Here is a 19,209-nt window from a genome sequence, read left to right on the forward strand (position 1 = left end):
GAATATAGCTGTTGTCATGTGCCACATAGTTGCCATGGAAACTAGGAATTAAGAAAAAGACATGGTCCTTGCTTTTTGAGAAGATATAAAAAAATATATATATACTATATCGGGTGGTAAAAATGAGTGTCGCAGTGAAATAGAAAGCAGGATAAAAGGCATGGGGAACACTGGTGTGGTTGGGGATTGATATTTGTATAGGATGTCAATAAAGCCTCACTCATACGGTGACATTTGAGCAGAAACCTGAAGGCAATTAAGGAGAAAGCCATGTAGGCATCTTGGGAAAAGAGTTCCAGACTGAGAAATTAGCAAGAGCGAGTGCCTTGATGTATGAGTATGCTTGGAGTGGTTTTGTCCACGGATTCCGAAACAAGCTGCACAGCCGGAGAAGAGTGGGTGGGAGAATGGGAGATGGGGTTAGAGAGGGAGAGAGGTGAGCCACACGTGCAGAGCATGTAGGGTCTGGCTGACTTACATAATGACAAACAGTTCATGTAAGTGATACCTGACGGCAGTGTGGGACTAAGAAGAGAATTGCCCTGATCTGACTCACATTTTAAATGGGTGGTTCTGTGTGCTTCTTTTTCAGAATAGATTGCTGGGAACAATGATGGAAATAAGGAAAGCAGTTAAAAAGCTATTTCAATAACACAGGTGGGTGAGAGATGATGGTAGCTCAGATCAGAGTGGTGTAAGTAGCAGTGGTGAGAAGTGCTCTGAATGCATTTTGAAGGTAGAATCAATAACATTTTCCAAACAGAAGATGAGAAAAAGACAAATCAGACTCCTCTTTGGCCTGAGAAATGGAAAGGATGGGCTTGCCATTTACTGTGATGGAGAAAATTAGTGAAGAGGAAAGACTTGTTTACCTGTTTGTTTTGGGGGATAATGAGAACCAGAAATTCATTTTTAGATCTGGTAAGTTTGAGAGTCCAGTTATATTTCCAGTTGGAAACGTCAAGGATAAGCAATTGAATGTACGTGTATGGATTTGTAGTCTAGAGAGAAAGTCTGAGCTGGAAATATACATTTGGGAAACATCATCATCATTTAGATGGATTTTGAGTCATGAAATTAGCACACATCATTGAGGAGGACACACTTGATAGAGGAGAGATCAGAGAATGCGAATTTAGACATGGCTTTCCAATGTTTAGAGAGCAGACAAAGAAGAGCAGCAAAGGAGCTAGGTAGAGAACCAGCAAGGATGTCATTCTGGAAGCCAAGTGAAGCAAGTGTTTCAAGAAGGAGATGGTAATGAAGTGTGTTAAGTACTGCTGTACTGACTATTAGTTATAGCAGGGGGATTAATTTTTTATTTTGACTAGATCTTTTTTTATAGTGGTAAGAATGACTGGAGTGTATTTCAAAATGTATGGAAGGAATGGGTTTAGAGATGGGGAGCATAATTAACGCTTTTGAGCAAACTCCTATAAAGTGTGGTAGAAAAATGAGACAGTAAATTAATATTTTTAGTCAGAGAGATTATTTTGTATTTGATTAATTATGGGAATCATCCCATAGATAGAGAGAAATGTATGAATCCGGAGGGAAAAGAGACTTGTTGGAGTAATGTACTTGAGAAGGCAAGAAGTGAAGGGTTGTACCTTGAAGGAGGAACCAGAGGGTTTGCCTTAGACATGGCTGTGGGGAGATCATCTACAGTAACAGGATAAATGCCTGAGTGTGTGGGTACAGAGGCTGGTCAGTTGGCAAATAGGACAGTGGGAGGTTATGAAATTGGAAACAACGTTGTCATCATGAAGTAAGACCTCGGAGGGAAGGGCTGGAGATTGAGGAGGGAGGTGAAGCTCTGTCATGTAGGAGGAAGTGAGATGGAATGGACTAGGAAAATGAATCAGGATTTCCAGGCATCAATGAGGGTCTGCTTATTTGTGTCAGAAATTGTTACCTATTCACCAAAATCCATGTTCTTTCTTTTTACGGCAGACAAACAACATTTCCCAAGCTCCCTTACAATTAAGCATGGCCTGATGATCAGAATGTGAGTGGAAGTGATGTGTTTTACTTTCAGGTCTAACTTCAATAGAACTCCCATGAGCACTCCATTCTGTTTTCCCCTGTGGCTGACAGAAGGGAGAGAAACTCCAGGATGACCTTAGAAGACCACAGATTGAAGAGCGCAGGGACTTTGTCAGCCAGGGGACCCAAAATGGGAGGAAAGTTCTCCCCACTGACCTATTCACCTAACTAGTATTGTTAGGTGAGCAGGAATTCAACCTCGGCTGTTGTTGAATGTGCCTTTATACATTATTTGTTAGGAAGTGGGGAATGGGTGTAGAGAGGTTCGTGTCTTACAGCAGCTACATAAAAAGGAGCTAATTGATCTTTATTATGTTTGATTCTTTCCTTGTGTTTCCATGTTTTATTCACTGATTTCATTTCTTCTTGTATTTAGATTCCTTGTCAACAAGTTAATTTCTAAAACTGTCTAAAAAACTTATTCAAATTAAATATAATGGAAAATATTGTAAACGTTTATAAATAAAAATAACTAATGCAAAGAACATATTACATTATATTTTATACATATTTGTGTTTTACGTATTTATTTTTCTATTTTAATGTATTAGTTTCCTAGGGCTGCCATAACAAAATAGCACAAATTAGATAGTTTAAACAATGCTTTCATTATCTTTGAGTTTTGGAGGCTAGTGGTCTGAGATGAAGGTGTGGGTTGGTTCCTTCTGAGGGCTGTGAGGGAGAATCTGTTCGTGCCTCTCTGCTTCCGGGGCTTTGCCGGCAATCTTCAGAGTTCCTTCACTTATAGACTCATCACTCTGATCTCTGATTTCATTTTCACATGACATTCTCCCTGTATGCATGTGTCTGTGTACAAATCTCACTTTTTAAATGAGGATACCAGTCACACTGGACTAGGGCTGACGTTAATGACTTCATCTTAATTACCTCTATAAAGACCCTATTTTCAAATAAGGTCACATTCTGAGGTAGTGAGAGTAAATACTTGAACTTGAACATACGTTTTTTGGGAGGGAAATGCAATTCAGTCTATAACAACATTATAGTAGGAAGTCCATAGCAGAAGGGCGGGAGCATGCATGGGCCCTTGAATTTCGTGGAATGAGGTTGGAATCCCAGCCCTGCCACTCACAGTCTTGTGACTGAATGCCAGTTATTTCAACTCTCAGAGCCAGAGTTTCTTCTTTTGTAAAATGGGGGTTGGGACACAAACTTTATGAGGGTTAAGTTAAATATTAGGCATTTATTAGGCACTCAAATGGTAACTATTATTCAGATAATTTTCAAATAATTATAGTGATATGTATCATAATAAATAACTGCTGTGATCCAAGTGAACATTATAATGCTCTATTGTTGCTATGGAAACATTATAATGGTAAAGGATGATCCTAATATCTTATAAAAAATCCAAGTAACCTGTCTTAATTTAATAACTATTAATGCCATCGTTTCAATATAATCTTGACTATGAGACTCACAATCTCAATTTATTCTTTATTAACTGACACCTGTACTTGCATGCTTGTCCTTAGCTGAGTTTTATTTGATACGAAATGATGGATATGTCATGGGATTAGCTACTTACTTCAAAGTCATGTTCTTTCGTGATTTGTGTGTTGAAAAGAATCAGTTGTTTGCAGTTGAAAAGCTAATGAACTGCTCACAGCACTGAAAAGTTCCCCCGAAGTTTAGAATTCTGAAAGTGGCCTCTGCATCTGTGGAGCACACAACCAGTTCCCTTGCAGATACCACCTTGTCCTTGAAATAGAGCACTACCAGATTTCACAATATAAGTGCATGCATGATTCTTTGATATTCAGACATTCTCTATTCAATCTCTTCCCAGAACAGTAGCTCTAAAAGCATGTTCATTTTTCCTTTTACCGTTCTTTTTTTTTTAAACTTGCAAAGTTTATGCACCAGGATGAACTGAGTAAGAGACAGCTGCTAGGCTAATAGTAGGAACAGCTGGTTGTATTATTAGTTCAGTTACTGCATATACCTGGGTCTGTTCACCTACAACCCAATAAGTTGTATTCTTAGACACAAATGCTAAATCAGAAATGAATCCGTAGAAAAGCAAAAGGAAAGAAAAAAAAATGAAGTCTCTCAACTTGGAAGTGGAGGTACGGGTAAGAGGAAATTGTAGAAAGCAATTGTAATACCAGATGAATCAGGATATGATTATCAAAAGGAGCAAAAAAAAAGGGGGGGGGGTGCCTAGGCAGTTAAAAGAAAACGGCTGTATTTTCAGACATTTACACTGCCTTTTGTCCAAGTGGATTAACGCATACTGTAGCCCCTGGCAGCATTTTTCCACTTACATTTTTCACCTGTCACTATACAATTTGTTTCAGACTTAGCTTTTAGAATTAACTTAAAATGGATTCTGGGGCTTCCAGTAAGGGACAAAAGAGAAAAACCAGCTGACATGAAAGTCGCCACAAATCATTCACAGCTGTAACTGTACCGCCCATGTCCCATTTTCTATTTACCAAGCTGTGTGCTAAGTACATTCACGTCCACTCTACACTCGTTCTTTATAAGGGCTGTAAAATGCTTGTTGAGCTATTAGCACTCACTGCAACTAGGGTTTCATTAAGGAGAATAGATACTGTACCTGGAGATGTCAGTCATAAAACTCTATTCAGAGTACAAACAGTGCTTAAAAGAGGCAGAAAGACAGCAAAAGGAGAAGATGGTGTATGGCCATTAGGCTGGGATTGGAGGGGGAGAAGCAGAAAGGAACTGAAGCAGAAAATTAAATGGTCTGATACTGACTTTGAATAATAGCTCTGGGTGCTCCTGAATCTTACTACTGGAAGTATGCACATATTAAAATTCTCCAGTTGTGATCAATTTTCTGTGTGCAAGATATTTCCCCCTCTAAATGTGCTGTTAGGTGAGTAGGAAGAAGTCAGTCATTTAAAAAACACAAAAAAACTCTTGGAGACTCTGCATCCATTTTACATCCTTGTGAAATCAGGAGATTTCCTCTCCTTTCATTAACTCCTCCAGAAACATTGGCCCTCGTGTGGGTCCTTCACTCATCAGAATCTAATTATTGTCATCCATTCTGGTTCGGCTGCCCAGACCTAGTGCTCTGAGCTCACAAGGGAAATCAGGGCTGTGGAGGTATTTGTTAGCACTGCCAGATACATCTCCATGGGGACGTTATCCCCCACCCCCCCTTTTTATTAACTCTTCTTTTGTTTTAAAACTTTCCACCCTTTTCCATCTTCGATTATTTTCAACAAATGATTAACCACAAAATGAACCCCCTCTTAATTGTGGAACCTTAGTATTTAGGTTTATATGCTTTATAGTTACATATTTCCGCTAAGAGTGCTGTTCAGGTAAAGACAGCTCATTGTGTCTATGACTCTTATACTATCTTAGATGTAGGCTTTGCTCAGCTATTCCTTTTATATTTAGGGGGAACATTTTTCCTGAAATAATATCTCTTTAAGATAATTTTTAAAAAGCAATTCAAGGTATCCCTGAGAAGAGAAAAATATACCTTTATAAAGAAGCATAGAGAGTGAGACCCTCAATTGGATTTTTAGTTTTCAGTTTACTGGGCAATAGAGTCCAGCACTGTACTGTTAACATCTAGCCCAAGTTATTTCAGATGAACTAGAACATAAATCTGGAAATTGAACATTTCCAATATTGAATATTCAAATCAAATATTTGAATATTCGAAAGGTAAGTAGAATACTGAAGCTGTAACCACAGTTTTAAAAATTGTTTTATATTAATGATTTCTAAGTATGCATCTCTTACTATTATACAGAATGCAAAAAATAAAGACAAAATTTTTCTTTATATTGAGATTAAGATATAAACAAGAAAAGACTAAACAAGTTATTAAATTATAATATACAAAAAAAAAGATAATTTTTTAACTCCCAAGGAGCCCAACTAATATCCTTCTACTTCTTTCTTCTTCCCGCCACTAGGTCTAGAATCACCACATATATGCCATTTTCTCCTTCACAGATGAGCTTCTAAGTCACATATTAAGAACAAGCTTCCACAGTCCCTTTAGAGTGTCTGGTTCTTTTACCTGAGTGGATCTAATTAATACCCACTGTATTAGTTTGCCATTGCTGCTGTAACAAATTACCACAAACTTTTAGAGGCTTAAAACAACACAAATTTATCATCTTACAGTTCTGGAGGTTAAAAGTCCAACATAGGTCCGACTGGACTAGAATATAAGTGTCAGCTCTCCTGCATTCCATTCTAGAGGTTCTAGGGGAGAATCTGTTTCCTGGCCTTTCTCAGCTTCTAGTCACTGCCCACATTCGTTGGTTTGTGAATCTCTTTCACCCTCAATGAAAAAATGGTCAGTCAAGTCCCTCTCTAATTCTGACACGTCTGCCTCCCTCTTCCCGATGGAGGCCACTTGTGTTTACATTGTGCACACCCAGATAATCCAGTATAATTTCTGCATTACGATTAGCAAATGTAATTTTATCTGCAACCTTAATTTTCCTTAGTCATATAACATAACACATTTACAGGTTCCAGGGATTAGGACGTGTACATTTTGGGGAGGTCGTTATTCAGTCTATTACACTCACCCACTTAGACACCTGAAGTAAAAGAGGGATGAAATTAAACCTTGAGATCACCCTGGAAATTTCCAATTACATCAACCTGAGAACTGTATTATTTGAAGTTAACAGTTATTCAAAAATTATATTCAGTACAATTTAAATTTATAAGTGACTTCTCCTTTAGTTCCCTGCTTTTAATGATGTGTCATGAGTTTGGATTGGAAACTCAATGTGATGTAAGGGAAAGAATATGATGCTTTGGGATCTAAAGAGCCAGTATTCAAATCCCTGCTGCATTACTCACTGAGCCTCGGTTTCCTCATCTTTATAAGAGGGACAAAGATGTCTATTTTGAGGACTGTGGAGAGGACAAAACTATGCATACAAAATTCTGCAAGTAAAATGTTGCAATATCTGTATTAATAGTGATGGACTACATAACTCCTTTGAAAAGTATCTGACACATGGCAGCTGTTTGGAATATGACATAGCCCTCCTTAGTGCTCAATGTATAAAAGAGTGCCACTCACCGTGTTTCCCTGAAAATAAGACCAGGTCTTATATTAATTTTTGCTGCAAAAGACTCATTAGGGCTTATGTTCAGGGGATGTCATCCTGAAAAATCATGCTAGGGCTTATTTTCCAGTTAAGTCTTATTTTCAGGGAAACGGTAAGTATCACCACATTCTGGAGGCCAAATCTGAACTAGTTCTCTCAGGACTCACGACACACAAATTTTGGGTCTGGGTTCCTACAAAAGCCTGGGGCCAATTCCAGCCTTTGGTCTCAGTTTATCGCATTGAGATTTTCATGGAGTTCAGATTTGCCAAGTATAGAAAAGTTCTGATTTTTCCCAAATTGCATAGTTCACTCCCTGGCAGTGATTTCAGTCAGGGAGCATCCAGCCATTTAAAATTGATAATTTACCCCTCCTACTTATTGCTGTATCTCTTATCCTTTTTTAAAATCCCACTGTTAAATATAGCATGAGGAGAAATTATCTTGACTGGGATACATAGGAGAAATGCTCATGTAATATTACATAATTCAAATTATTATAAACTGTATCATAATGTATGGAATATATAATCCTATATATCATATGTTATTTAATCTGTATTTTAGATACATAAACAGTATAATAGATCTAGGATAGTAACAATAAACTATTACATTCAGCTATAAATGATTACATGCCATGGTAAAGCAGAATAATAGTCCCCGAAAGATGTCCACATCCTAGTCTCTGTAACCTGTGAATGTTACAATTCAGATTGCTGATCAGCTGACCTTGAGATAGCGAGACTATTGTGGATTAGCTCGGTGGACCCAGTTTAGTCACATGACTCTTTAAATGGGGAAAAGAGAAGAGAGAACCAGAGGTAGTCATGTAAGAGGGACTGGACCCGCAGTTGATGGCTTTGAAAATGAAAATTCCATGAACCCAGGAATGTAGGTAGCTTCTAGAAGGTGGAGAATGAAGTAAAATAGATTCTCTCCTACAACCTCCAGATTGGAACACAGCTCTGCCAGCATGTGGATCTGAGTCCAGTGAGATCTCTGTTGGTCTTCTAATCTATATAACTGTAAAATAATAAATTTGTGTTGTTTTAAGCCATCCAATTTGTGATCATTTGTTAAAGCAGCTATAGAAAACAAACACATATACTATATATCTAAGTTGCTATAGTGGTTTATAGGCTAAATAATTTAAATAAATCGTTACATGGAAATAACTTTAAAAATATGTTCCATGTTACTATCCCATTAAACACTAGTCCACTATTATTTTATTTAATAAATTTCTTCCCAAATTATATACTTCATCGGTAAGGTTTTCATAAAATCATCCATAACAGGTTGAGGTATGATAGACATTTTTAAAGGAGACTGTGAAGCAAATGTACTAAATTGCAGGGCATTGCTATTACCTAATTGCATACAAAGAATTTTATTTTAGATCCTATGACAAATGAAAAACAACAATCACCTTTGATCAGGACAAGTGACATTCATGTTTTTCAGATGTGAGAAAAAAATCAATTTATCTTTAAAAGCTGTTTACTACTGCCTGTGTCTATCATACCTATGGTCTAAATTATTAAAGTTTTCAACTCTACAGGATTTCAGGAAAACCCAGATTACTGTCACGAATATACTCCCTATGTCATTAAGAGGTAGGAAGATAGTGCTTTCAGATGATTATACCATCTCACTATTCTGCCAACTCTGCTAAGTGGATGGCGAGTAGTTTGGAAAAATCAACATATGCCTCTCTCACCCCCACCCCTCAAAAGGGCGACGGGGTCTGGATCAAGATTATGTATATTGTTCCAGGTCATTGTAGAGGGCTGGGTAGGATGGAAAGTGAGCCTGTGTTTGCTAGCTCTAAGGCTCACATTTTCTGCTTTGCCTAGTTGTAGTGTCTCTTTTGTGAAATGAGTTCTTTCTTCAAGCTCTCATGCAATGGTTACACTGTTGTCCCTTCCCTTTTGCTTTCTACTTTAAAAAAGACAAATAAGGACATGGAGAAAACATAAGTAAGAAATACTTCAAAGTTAGTTTTCTGCTTGTCATAGCCTAAACTCATCTCTCCATGCCTGAGAGAGACTTGCTAGAAGACTGAGGTTTCACTTGAACATTTAAGAATGTTCCAGAAATGTGCTTTGTAGCAATGCCCCTGCAGAAAATGAATGCTCACTCTGCGAGCTGCTGTGAAGCAAGGCAGTGCACACAGAGAGGCATCGTTCATCTTCTTCTGACTCCAGGGACCCTTCCCACCAGCCTGTTTGACATATAAAATTTCCACCTCACTTGGTGGTAAAGCTGCCTGCTGCTGCCTCTGTATAGGGAAAAGTTGCCTGAGTTTGGTAAAGGTGAAGAAGTTTACTTCTGTGAAAGAAAAGTACAGAGAATGGAGTGGGAAGAAAAGTAGGAAGAGGAGAGAAAAAAGTAAACTAGGAACGAATGAAAGATGGGAATAGAACGAAAAGGGGATCACTGTGTAATCTTACAGATTTTTAGGGACCACATTTTAAAGTGTCTAATGATTGAGTTAACCCTCACCAACCAGGTTTCTATATAAAAGCTGTGCTACAATTCCTGCTTGTACATAGGCAGAGAATACAGCTTCCTGCCTGTTTGAGGTGCACTTCCTCGTGTATGTGCATATATAAACACTTTTACTTGGTAGTTATTTTTTATCATTATGATCACTGAATGCAGGTACAACTGGAAAGCACTTGCTGGTTTGAAATACTGATTGCATAATTAAAAATCCCTCTTCCATAGAATCTTTTTTTTTTTTTTTAATTAAATTTATTGGGGTGACAATTGTTAGTAAAATTACATAGATTTCAGGTGTACAATTCTGTATTACATCATCTATAAATCCCATTGTGTGTTCACCACCCAGAGTCAGTTCTCCTTCCATCACCATATATTCGATCTCCCTTACCCTCACCTCCCACCCCCCACCTCCCGCCCCCGTTACCCATAGAATCTTTAAATCTTCAAAGTCCTTTCCCTTCTCTGACCACCACCTGTGAAGTGGGGCTGTTTACATGACTGGAACAATACTAGTTTACATCACTAAGACTTGTGTATATTTCCTGGATCTAATCTATCACCTAAAAGATTACATATATATATATATATATATATATATATATGTGTGTGTGTGTGTGTGTGTGTGTGTGTGTGTGTGTGTGTGTGTGTAATCTTCTCTGAATCCTGGTTTTCTCATTTGCAAAAATGGTGGTTATGATTGGCAGGGTTCTTGTGAGAATTAAATGAGATGATATACGAAAAATGTACCATAATCCCAGGATTTAGATGCTCTCTAAATATTAATTTTATACCCTTTTCTACCTTAAAATCTTTCTGCTTTGCTGATGTGGTCCTTCTTTATTATGATTATCCTTCTCTTTGTCATCTCTTCTTAGTTCTCCCCCCACAGCTCTCTTTTAACTTGTAGCTGGATTTCTGAAAGTCCTGACAAGCTTAAAGTGGCAGGCTTACTGTGTAACACCCTAAAGAGCTGTTCTATTTATGGATCACTCACTTGAGAATAGTTCAAATGATGGACATCATCATAGTTCTAAATGTAGGTTACCACAAGAATCACCCCAGTCTTTGCCCGTCTTTATTTGCACATAATAGTCTGAAATAGAGAAGCAAAAATATAAAACCAGGGAGTTCTATCACTGTGTCTCTGACAGGACATGATGATAGTGAACTCCCAGGTATGACACTTACATCATCATTTTCTATTTAGTTACCAATGACAGAAAATGATACAACTCTCAGGAGCATCATGTGAGACCCACTCAGTTTTCAAATTAAGCGATGACTATTTATTGAATACATAATGTGTGTGTTAAAAATCAGAGATAGCATGGTGAGTAAAATGGACGCAGTCTTAAAGTTTAGATGAGCATAAAGAAACCAAAAAATGATGTCAATATATGTTTTGTGCTTTTTAAATTTTGTGGTAAAATACTAATCGCATAAAATGAGCCATCCTAACTATTTTTAAGTGTGCAATTCAGTGGCGGTATATTCATATTGTTGTTCTACCATCACCAACATCTATCTACAGAACTCTTTTTTTATCTAGCAAAATTCACACTCTGTGCCCATTAAACAATAAATCCCCATTTCTCTCTCCCCAGGACCTGGGACCTGCCATTATGATTTCTGTCTATGAACTTCACTACGCAAGGTACCTCACGTAAGTGGAATCATACGATATTTGTCCTTTTGTGTCTTGCTATTTCATTGAACACGATGTCCTCAAAGTTCATTCTGTTGAAGCATGTATCAGAATTTCTTTCTTTTTCAGAGTCGAATAATATAACACTGTATGTATGACATTTTGTTTATTCAGCCATCCATCAGTGGACACTTGGGTTTCTTCTGCCTTTAAACTATTGTGAAAAATGCCGCTATAAACATGAGTATGCAAATACCTTTTCCAGATCTAGCTTTTAATACTCTCAGGTATATACCCAGAAGTGGGGAAGGGGGATCATGTGATTATTCACCTTTTAGCTTTTTAAGAAACTGACATACTCTTCTCCATAGCTGCAGCCCTATTTTACATTCCTACCAACTGTGAAGGTTTCTAATTTCTCCATATCCTTGTCAACACTTGTTATTTTCTGTTTTTGTTTGCTTGTTTGTTTTTCTTGTTGATAGTAGCCACCTTGATGGGTGTGCCTTAGCAGTATCTCATTGCGGTTTTGATTTGCATTTCCCTGTAATCAGTGATGTTAGACATCTTTTCATGTGCTTATTAACCATTTGCATGTCTTCTTTGGAGAAATATGTATTCAAGTCCTTTGCTCATTTTTTTTAATAGAGCTTTTTTGTTGTTGTTGTTGAGTTGTAATGTTTATATATATTTAAGGCTAAAAAGATAACAAGATTATTAGTTCATTATGAAAGTGCCTTTTATCTACTGTTGTCGCAAACTTTCTAAAGTTTACAAATATATTATATTCTAGATAAATACCACCTAATTTGTAAATATATTTTATTTTATATGTTTCAGTTTAGTTTTATTAATATGATTTCAATAGCTCAGTCAAAACTAGGCCTTGGGTGGGATTTATCTCATTGCGTTATCTGGTCACAGAAGTTCAAGTTAGGTCTCTTTAGAAAGAGACCTTCTGAACCGTTCCTTTTTTATGCTCTCAGGTTTTGAAGGTGAAATTTCCCAAGCTTACTCACTGCATTAATGGAAAATCAAGTTCCAAGGTGTTTTGAAGGTGGATTAAAAAAATAGTAATTTCTATTTATTGGAAGATTTTAAAAGGTGCCAAGAAACAAATTGCAGACACAGATCCTTTAGGCCACTACACCACTTTTAAGAAAGAACATTGTTTAGATGTATTAGTCAACATTATTTTAATCTTCTGTTTTATGATACATCAACAGAAGCAATCAAGTTTTCACTATATCCTGAGCATACTTCAGGCATGTGGATGACTTATATATTCTAAGCCACTCTTCTGCCTTATGTAAATATACTTTATGCTATTTGCTTGCCCACAGAAGAATAAAATGTTAATGCTTTGGCGAGTCCCTGCAATTTTACTATCCATTTCTTCCTCGTTCTATATAACATTTAGTGAGCACTAAACCCTAAAATATTCAGGAAATTCAGTTTGAATAACCACTTAAAAATACATATGCTTACTTCAAATAGCTGAGCTACTTGATTCAGGAAAATGAAGTTGAAAGATCCCTGAAGACCAGACTCATAACATAGAAGGTTGCAAACTGACTTTCATTTGTATCCCTGGATATTTTTTCCCAGAAAACTACATTCACCTACATATGTCTTTACATAAATATTTTCTATTTTTCAGAAATGGCTAGAAACTCATTCAGGATAATTTAAGCGCCAGTCTACCTAGAGTTTAAGGGATTAACGTTTTATATTCTGTTTTATCATTCTATTGAAGCTTTGTCTGGAATTTCCTTCTTTACTCATATATACATTGTTAAATTAATTTAACTATTTTATAGTGAATATTTAATATATAATAGTACAGTAATTTATTTCGATGTACTTAACATACAATAATATATAAACTATAATAATATATGGTGATCAAATATTATACATTTTAAATACTTTTAAAATATTTATTGAATGAATGGTGTGCCAAGCATTGTCTTAGGTGTGGCATAGCCTCCAGTAAACGAGACATAAATTGTCCATGTCCTAATGAAGTTTTCAGTGGAGAGGAAAGACCATAAATGAGTGAAAAGGCAAACAAGCAAAGCACCACATAAATACATTTTCTTAAGTGTTACAAAAAAAGCAATATGCAGAGATGGAGAATAATGTTGGTGGAAAGAAAAGGTGGTTAGAAAGGCCATCCCTGGCTTTCATCTAAGATATGAAAAATGAGATAAGAACCAGTCATGGAAAGTGTGTGTGTGTGTGTGTGTGTGTGTGTGTGTGTGTGTGTGTTGGGGCTAAATGTTCAAGTAGTAGGTTGTAGTGTTTCAGAGAAAAGGTAAAGCATCAAGGGAGCTCCAAAGAGAGAAAAAGAAACCAAGATAACAAGTAAAACATAGATGGAAAGTAACAAGAGGCGAGTTGACATATGGACCATGAAAAGATGAGGCAGGGTCATGCAGATTATTGTAAAGATTTCATATTTTATGTCATGTTCAATAGGAATACACTGAGGAATTTTAAGCAGTACAAGGGCATTATCTGATACACATGAAAACAACAACAACAACACAACAGATTATCCTGATTGCTGTTTGCAGACTGGATTAGGGAGTAGAAGTGGAAATTGAGAGTAATATGAACGTTATTTTGATGGCTTGACCTGGAGTTTGCAGTGGAACTAGAAGGAAGTAGAAGAATGTCTATTGTTCCACTTTTACCTCTTCTGGATGAACTTCTTTTTGTCAGTGGTCCTCTAAAACTGAACAAAACACATGTAACTTCTATTTAGGATGTAGAAGGCCACAGAAAATGTTACTTCCTCTCTAAAAATGATAAAAAGCTAGATAATATGCAAAGCCATCATAGAGTTGAGGCTAGTTACGAGATGACCAGGTAAACTAAATTCTGTTAAACTCTTGGAGGAGAGTAGGACTTACGAAGTTTAGCCTTTGGGAGATCACAGAAGGAAGAGGAGGCAGTCAAACAAATATGAAGTTCAAGGAAACAATGGAAATTATAATTCATTTTAAAGGTGGAGTGTGTGGTAGCATGGCAGTTTGAATCTGTGGGAACCCCAGCTTCAAATAGGAGACAGAGGAGAATAGGAGAATCTGTAATTCTTCACCACCCTTTTCCATGAGCCTTCACTAGATATTAATGCAAAGAATTAGGGACAGGGCACAAGACCTCAGAAAGGTCCTTTCAGTGCTGCAGGTGGTAATGCTACCTAGTGGCGGTCTTCTATGGTTAACAGGAACACACTCCACTTGCATTCTCGACCCTTCTCTTACATGAGGCAAAAGCTGTTTGCTGCTGAGCAAGAGGCAGGAGGCATTCTGTTTCCCCCAGTAACACAAAAGGACTGGTGCTGCTGAGGGTGGGATAAAAGTAAAAGCTATCTGCCACTGAAAGTGGGGAAGAAATAATACCAATTTTACACAAAATTTATAGAAAATTTTAAGGAATCTACAAAAATGCTACCAGAACTAAGAAAGGAATTCACAAAGTTGCAAGATACAAGAGTAATGTATATATTGAACAAATCAATAGTATTTCTATATATTAGCAAATAACAATTGAAATTTAAATAACAAATTGAATTTTAAAACAAACTACCATTTACAATAGCATAAAAATATGAAGTACTTAGGGATAAATTTGGCACAATTTGTGCAAAGCTCGTATACTGAAAATTACAAAACATTGCTGAAAGAAATTACAAAAGACTTACATAAATGGAGAGGTCACAGATGAGAACTCAGTATTATTAGTTGTTAATTTTCTCCAAATTGGTCTATCGCACTCACAATCAAAATCCCAGAAACTTGTGTGTGTTTTTTTTTTTAGAAATTGATAGGATGATTCCAAAATTTATGTGGAAATAAAAAGGACCTAAAACAGTCAAAATAACTTTGAAAAAGGGACAAAGTTGGACAGCTCATCAAAACTGTGCTTTTGGTGTAAAGACAGACATATGGATCAATGGAACAAAACAGAAAGAACCACACACAAAACCACCCAAGAAATCACTTCTTCACTTCTTTCACTGAAGAAGTGAAAATCTTCATTTCTTCTTCATGTACATTTAGCCTACTGCCTTGAATTATGGGGTTTTTAAATATACATTTTATATTTTTGGATTATGAAACCATGAAGGACTAAGAATACTCTTTTGTATTTCTTGTATTTACCTACAGTGTCTTGCTTTACCATTAAAAATTCTGTACCATAAAGTTCAACCTTTTTTCTAATATTCTAATACTTGCTCAACCTATTTTATTAACTTTGTTAACAGCATGTCATCTGAAGCATAGTAGGTGATCAATAAGTATTTGTAAAATTAAGAAATGAAAAATAAAAATTATGTCTAATTTCTTGACATAGTTTATTTCCACTTTCTTATGTAAAAGGCAAGTGAACATGGCCTATTCATAAAAACAAAAACAAAAAACAAAACCTCTATATATACGTAAACTAAGCAGCATTCATTAACTTATCTGACAAGAATTTATGGAGCAACTACTGTCATTCAGAAACTTTTTAAATAGATGGAGCACAAAGCAATGTTGTCTTACATTGGTGAAACAGCCCAATCCCTGGGTTCACATTAAAAATTTTGTTTTCTTAGTGTTTAACTATTACATCACTTGGTTTAATGGATATGTGCTCATGATTATTATATTACTCATCATGTGTGTTCCCTCTTGGGTGAAGCACAGCAGACATAAACAACATGACATAAAAAACAAATAAGTATATAGATATATGTAATGTATGTATATTTATGTGTGTATATATAATCTAGAACAGAAAAAAAAACAGAATTAAAAAGTTTATTTGTTTATTTCTGCCTAAGCTTTTTAGAAACTAAAGTTACTATAGACCTGTGGTTAAAAATGTAAATAAAAATTGCTAAAACTAATACTGCTTTATAAATATAATTTATATCCTGCTTTATAAATGTAATTGCATTGTTAAAAGTTAATGAAGAATTCAGAAAAGATCTATGTTACCATATTTAAAAAATTATTCTCAAAACGCTCTTATTCCAGATTATCAGACATGGTTCATATTTGTAAAAGTGACTTGAGGAATTTAAAGTAGAACACAGAAAACATTTGCAAGTATTTACCCATCTGCCATGTCCTGTTAATCTTATCGAAAGAATGCATTTTAAAATAACTGCAATTACGTTAACATTTTTCAGCAGGAAAAAAAGGCAGAGATTGAGATTAAATTTGTTCGAAAACTAATTTTTCAAATTAGATGACCATGACTCCAAATTACATATGTAAAAAGGAGAAAAGATTGTTCTAATTCAGGAAAATACATTATTCATCAATTTCTATCACAAAATAGATCTACAATTTAAAATTTATTTATTGGGAACTTCTTTCAAACATTCAATTCACAAATACTTACTGAGCATCTATCCTATACCAGGGATTTGAAATATATCAGTAAACAAAATAAAGATTCCAGTTTGTGAAGCTTGTGTTTTAGCAGGAAAGAGAAAATTGACAATAAATGAAATTAGACACATGCGCACACACACATACACATACACACACACACACACACACACATCCACATGTTAGAAAGCAGTAAGTGCTATAAAAAAAAAAAGAAAAAAGCAAAGTTAGAACAAGGTAAGTGGGCATGGGACACTGTGTTGAGAAGGTACAGGAAGTGGCCATGCGTATGTCTGGTGGAACACTGGTCCAGCCAGAACAAAATGGTCCTGGCAGAGGGGACAGCTGTGCAAGTTCCTAAGGCAGGGCAGTGCCTGAGTTTCTGGAGTCTTTATGGATGAGGCCAACGTGGCTGGAGCAGAGTGAGCAAAGGGGGAAGTAGTAAAAGTGGAAGTGGGGAGGCGGAGTTGATCATGTAAGGCATTTTAGGCTGCTGTCAGGTCTATAGCTTTATCTTGGATGAAATGGGATTCAATAATTCTTCCCTCTTGTATTCAAGGAAAGTAATAAGTAAGGACCACCTATGGAATGGCCTCTGCCTCACTGAATGCCCAGTATGGCCATCTGACCCACCATCTGTCCCAGTTTCTCCAGGCAGCCTCTTGGATCTTCCCAGGCCTCCTCTGTACTCAGTAGAGTGTCCTGGTACAGGGATCACTTGATTTGCGATGCAGAATTCCCATTACATCTGCTCTTTATGCATTTATTTAGTATTGTCTTAAATCTCTACATATATTACACATCTCTTAAAGGTAGTGAATTTGTTATCCTTCTCAGTATAGTTGCCTTGCTCAAAAAACTCAATTAATAGTTTTTAAATGAATAGGGTCTCTTGACTTTATTAGAAATGTCAGTTTCCACACTGCAGGAGATACCTTACCTAGAACAAGCAACAAATAAATGTACCATCATCTTGAAATAAGTGTCTACCAAAAAGTGATATATTGCACTTTTAATTTTTTTCTCTGTTATAAGCAAATGCTTTCATGACATTTCTAATTATTGAACTTTTTTGTGAAATGAAAATACTTTTCTCATCAGATTCCCTTTAATCATATTGTTTAATAAACTGCTAAGTCTCACATTCCATATGGATCCTCACTCTTCCTTGAAATATAATACTTGCCTTTTAAATAGTTATGCTTTTAAATAAGATATAAGGTAATATTCTTATACTATGTCTACTATATTTTTCACATGAAGTTTTATGTCTGACTACTCCATTTTTCTCAATTATATATCTTTTCACAGAGTTTAATATTTTTCTTTTAATGAGAAGCTGGTGAAAATCAAGTTACCAACATGATTTGTTGTTCTACTAGGGGTACATTGTGGTAGGAAGTTCAATTATATGTCAATTCTATGTCTTTATCACAGTTTTTCCTACACAACATCCTATATTTGGAGAGTCATTCATGGCCCATTGGAAAGGTTAGAACTATAATTAGACCTTTTCTCTAGACACTTGAGCGATGGAATGCATGAAGGTTAGTAACAGCTTCCCATTAATTGCTCCCTTGTGATTTTACAGTAAAGCCGTTAACTTATGTATTGGAGCTGCTACCCACGGCATCCTTGCACTGACATTTGAAGCAGTGATTAGAATGTCATTGCTTTCCAATACTTCATTGTTATTCAGAGGACACATCTGATTTCTTTCCCTCATCCTGCAAGGATCACAAATTCAGACACACACAAAAAAATATCATCTCTGTTTCTTTATCATCAGAATAGGGCTTTTGAAAGTGGGTTTCTTCTGAATACAGTGTTCATACTGGACTCTGTTTTGCGCAGTGTCACTGTCTTGTCTTTCGAACTAATGGCAACAAAGCAGAATCATTCTTTATGTGTAAAGCAGTGCACCCGGAGGGCAAAACATCTATCAGTATGAAAAATAGTCAAGTAACAACCAAGAAATTGTGTTTTGGGGAAGCTCATGGGTTTTATTGTATGTTTGAGCCAGTGTACTGCCATGTTAGTTTTTTTTCTAATCTTTGAACTTAATAGTTTCTTATTCAAATGTCTTTCTTATCATTTATACTGCCTGAATTCAACAATTCAGTTTGTCCTCTCAGTACTCGCCTGTAACTCAACTAAGACTGAGATTTACTGAGCTAGAGAGCACAATTATCCTTCTGTCTCAGAAATAAATTACAGATCCAAAGCCCTGCTCTTTCTTCATTCCACCTACTCATTAAAAAAGAAAAAGAAAAATGCAACCTAGCTTCCCCTCCTCTTTTTTCTTTCCTTACTCCCTCTTAATGTGTGTGTGTGTGTGTGTGTGTGTGTGTGTGTGTGTGTGTGTATGTGTGTGTGTGTAGTGCAGGTATAATATGTATATGATTATATTTGTTTTATGTAATTCTCTTCACATTACAGATTCTATAGAGGCAAATGCCCTGACATTTCTGATCTTATAATTAAGGACATTTTAGACATTTTCTTTAAAAAAAAAGAAACAAAAAGG

At 36.1% G+C, this 19,209-nt stretch overlaps 1 long non-coding RNA gene across 1 annotated transcript in view; it reads left to right on the top strand.

Moving 5' to 3' along the window:
• Nucleotides 1–19,209, top strand: part of LOC109453500 (uncharacterized) — a 311,169-nt gene that overhangs the window by 86,418 nt on the left and 205,542 nt on the right. The window contains exon 7 of the long non-coding RNA XR_012496936.1: nucleotides 11,249–11,307. This is a non-coding gene — a long non-coding RNA (uncharacterized LOC109453500). The remainder of the gene's footprint in view (nucleotides 1–11,248; nucleotides 11,308–19,209) is intronic.

This window comes from Rhinolophus sinicus, linkage group LG05 (assembly GCF_036562045.2).
Source record: "Rhinolophus sinicus isolate RSC01 linkage group LG05, ASM3656204v1, whole genome shotgun sequence".
NCBI lineage: Eukaryota > Metazoa > Chordata > Mammalia > Chiroptera > Rhinolophidae > Rhinolophus > Rhinolophus sinicus.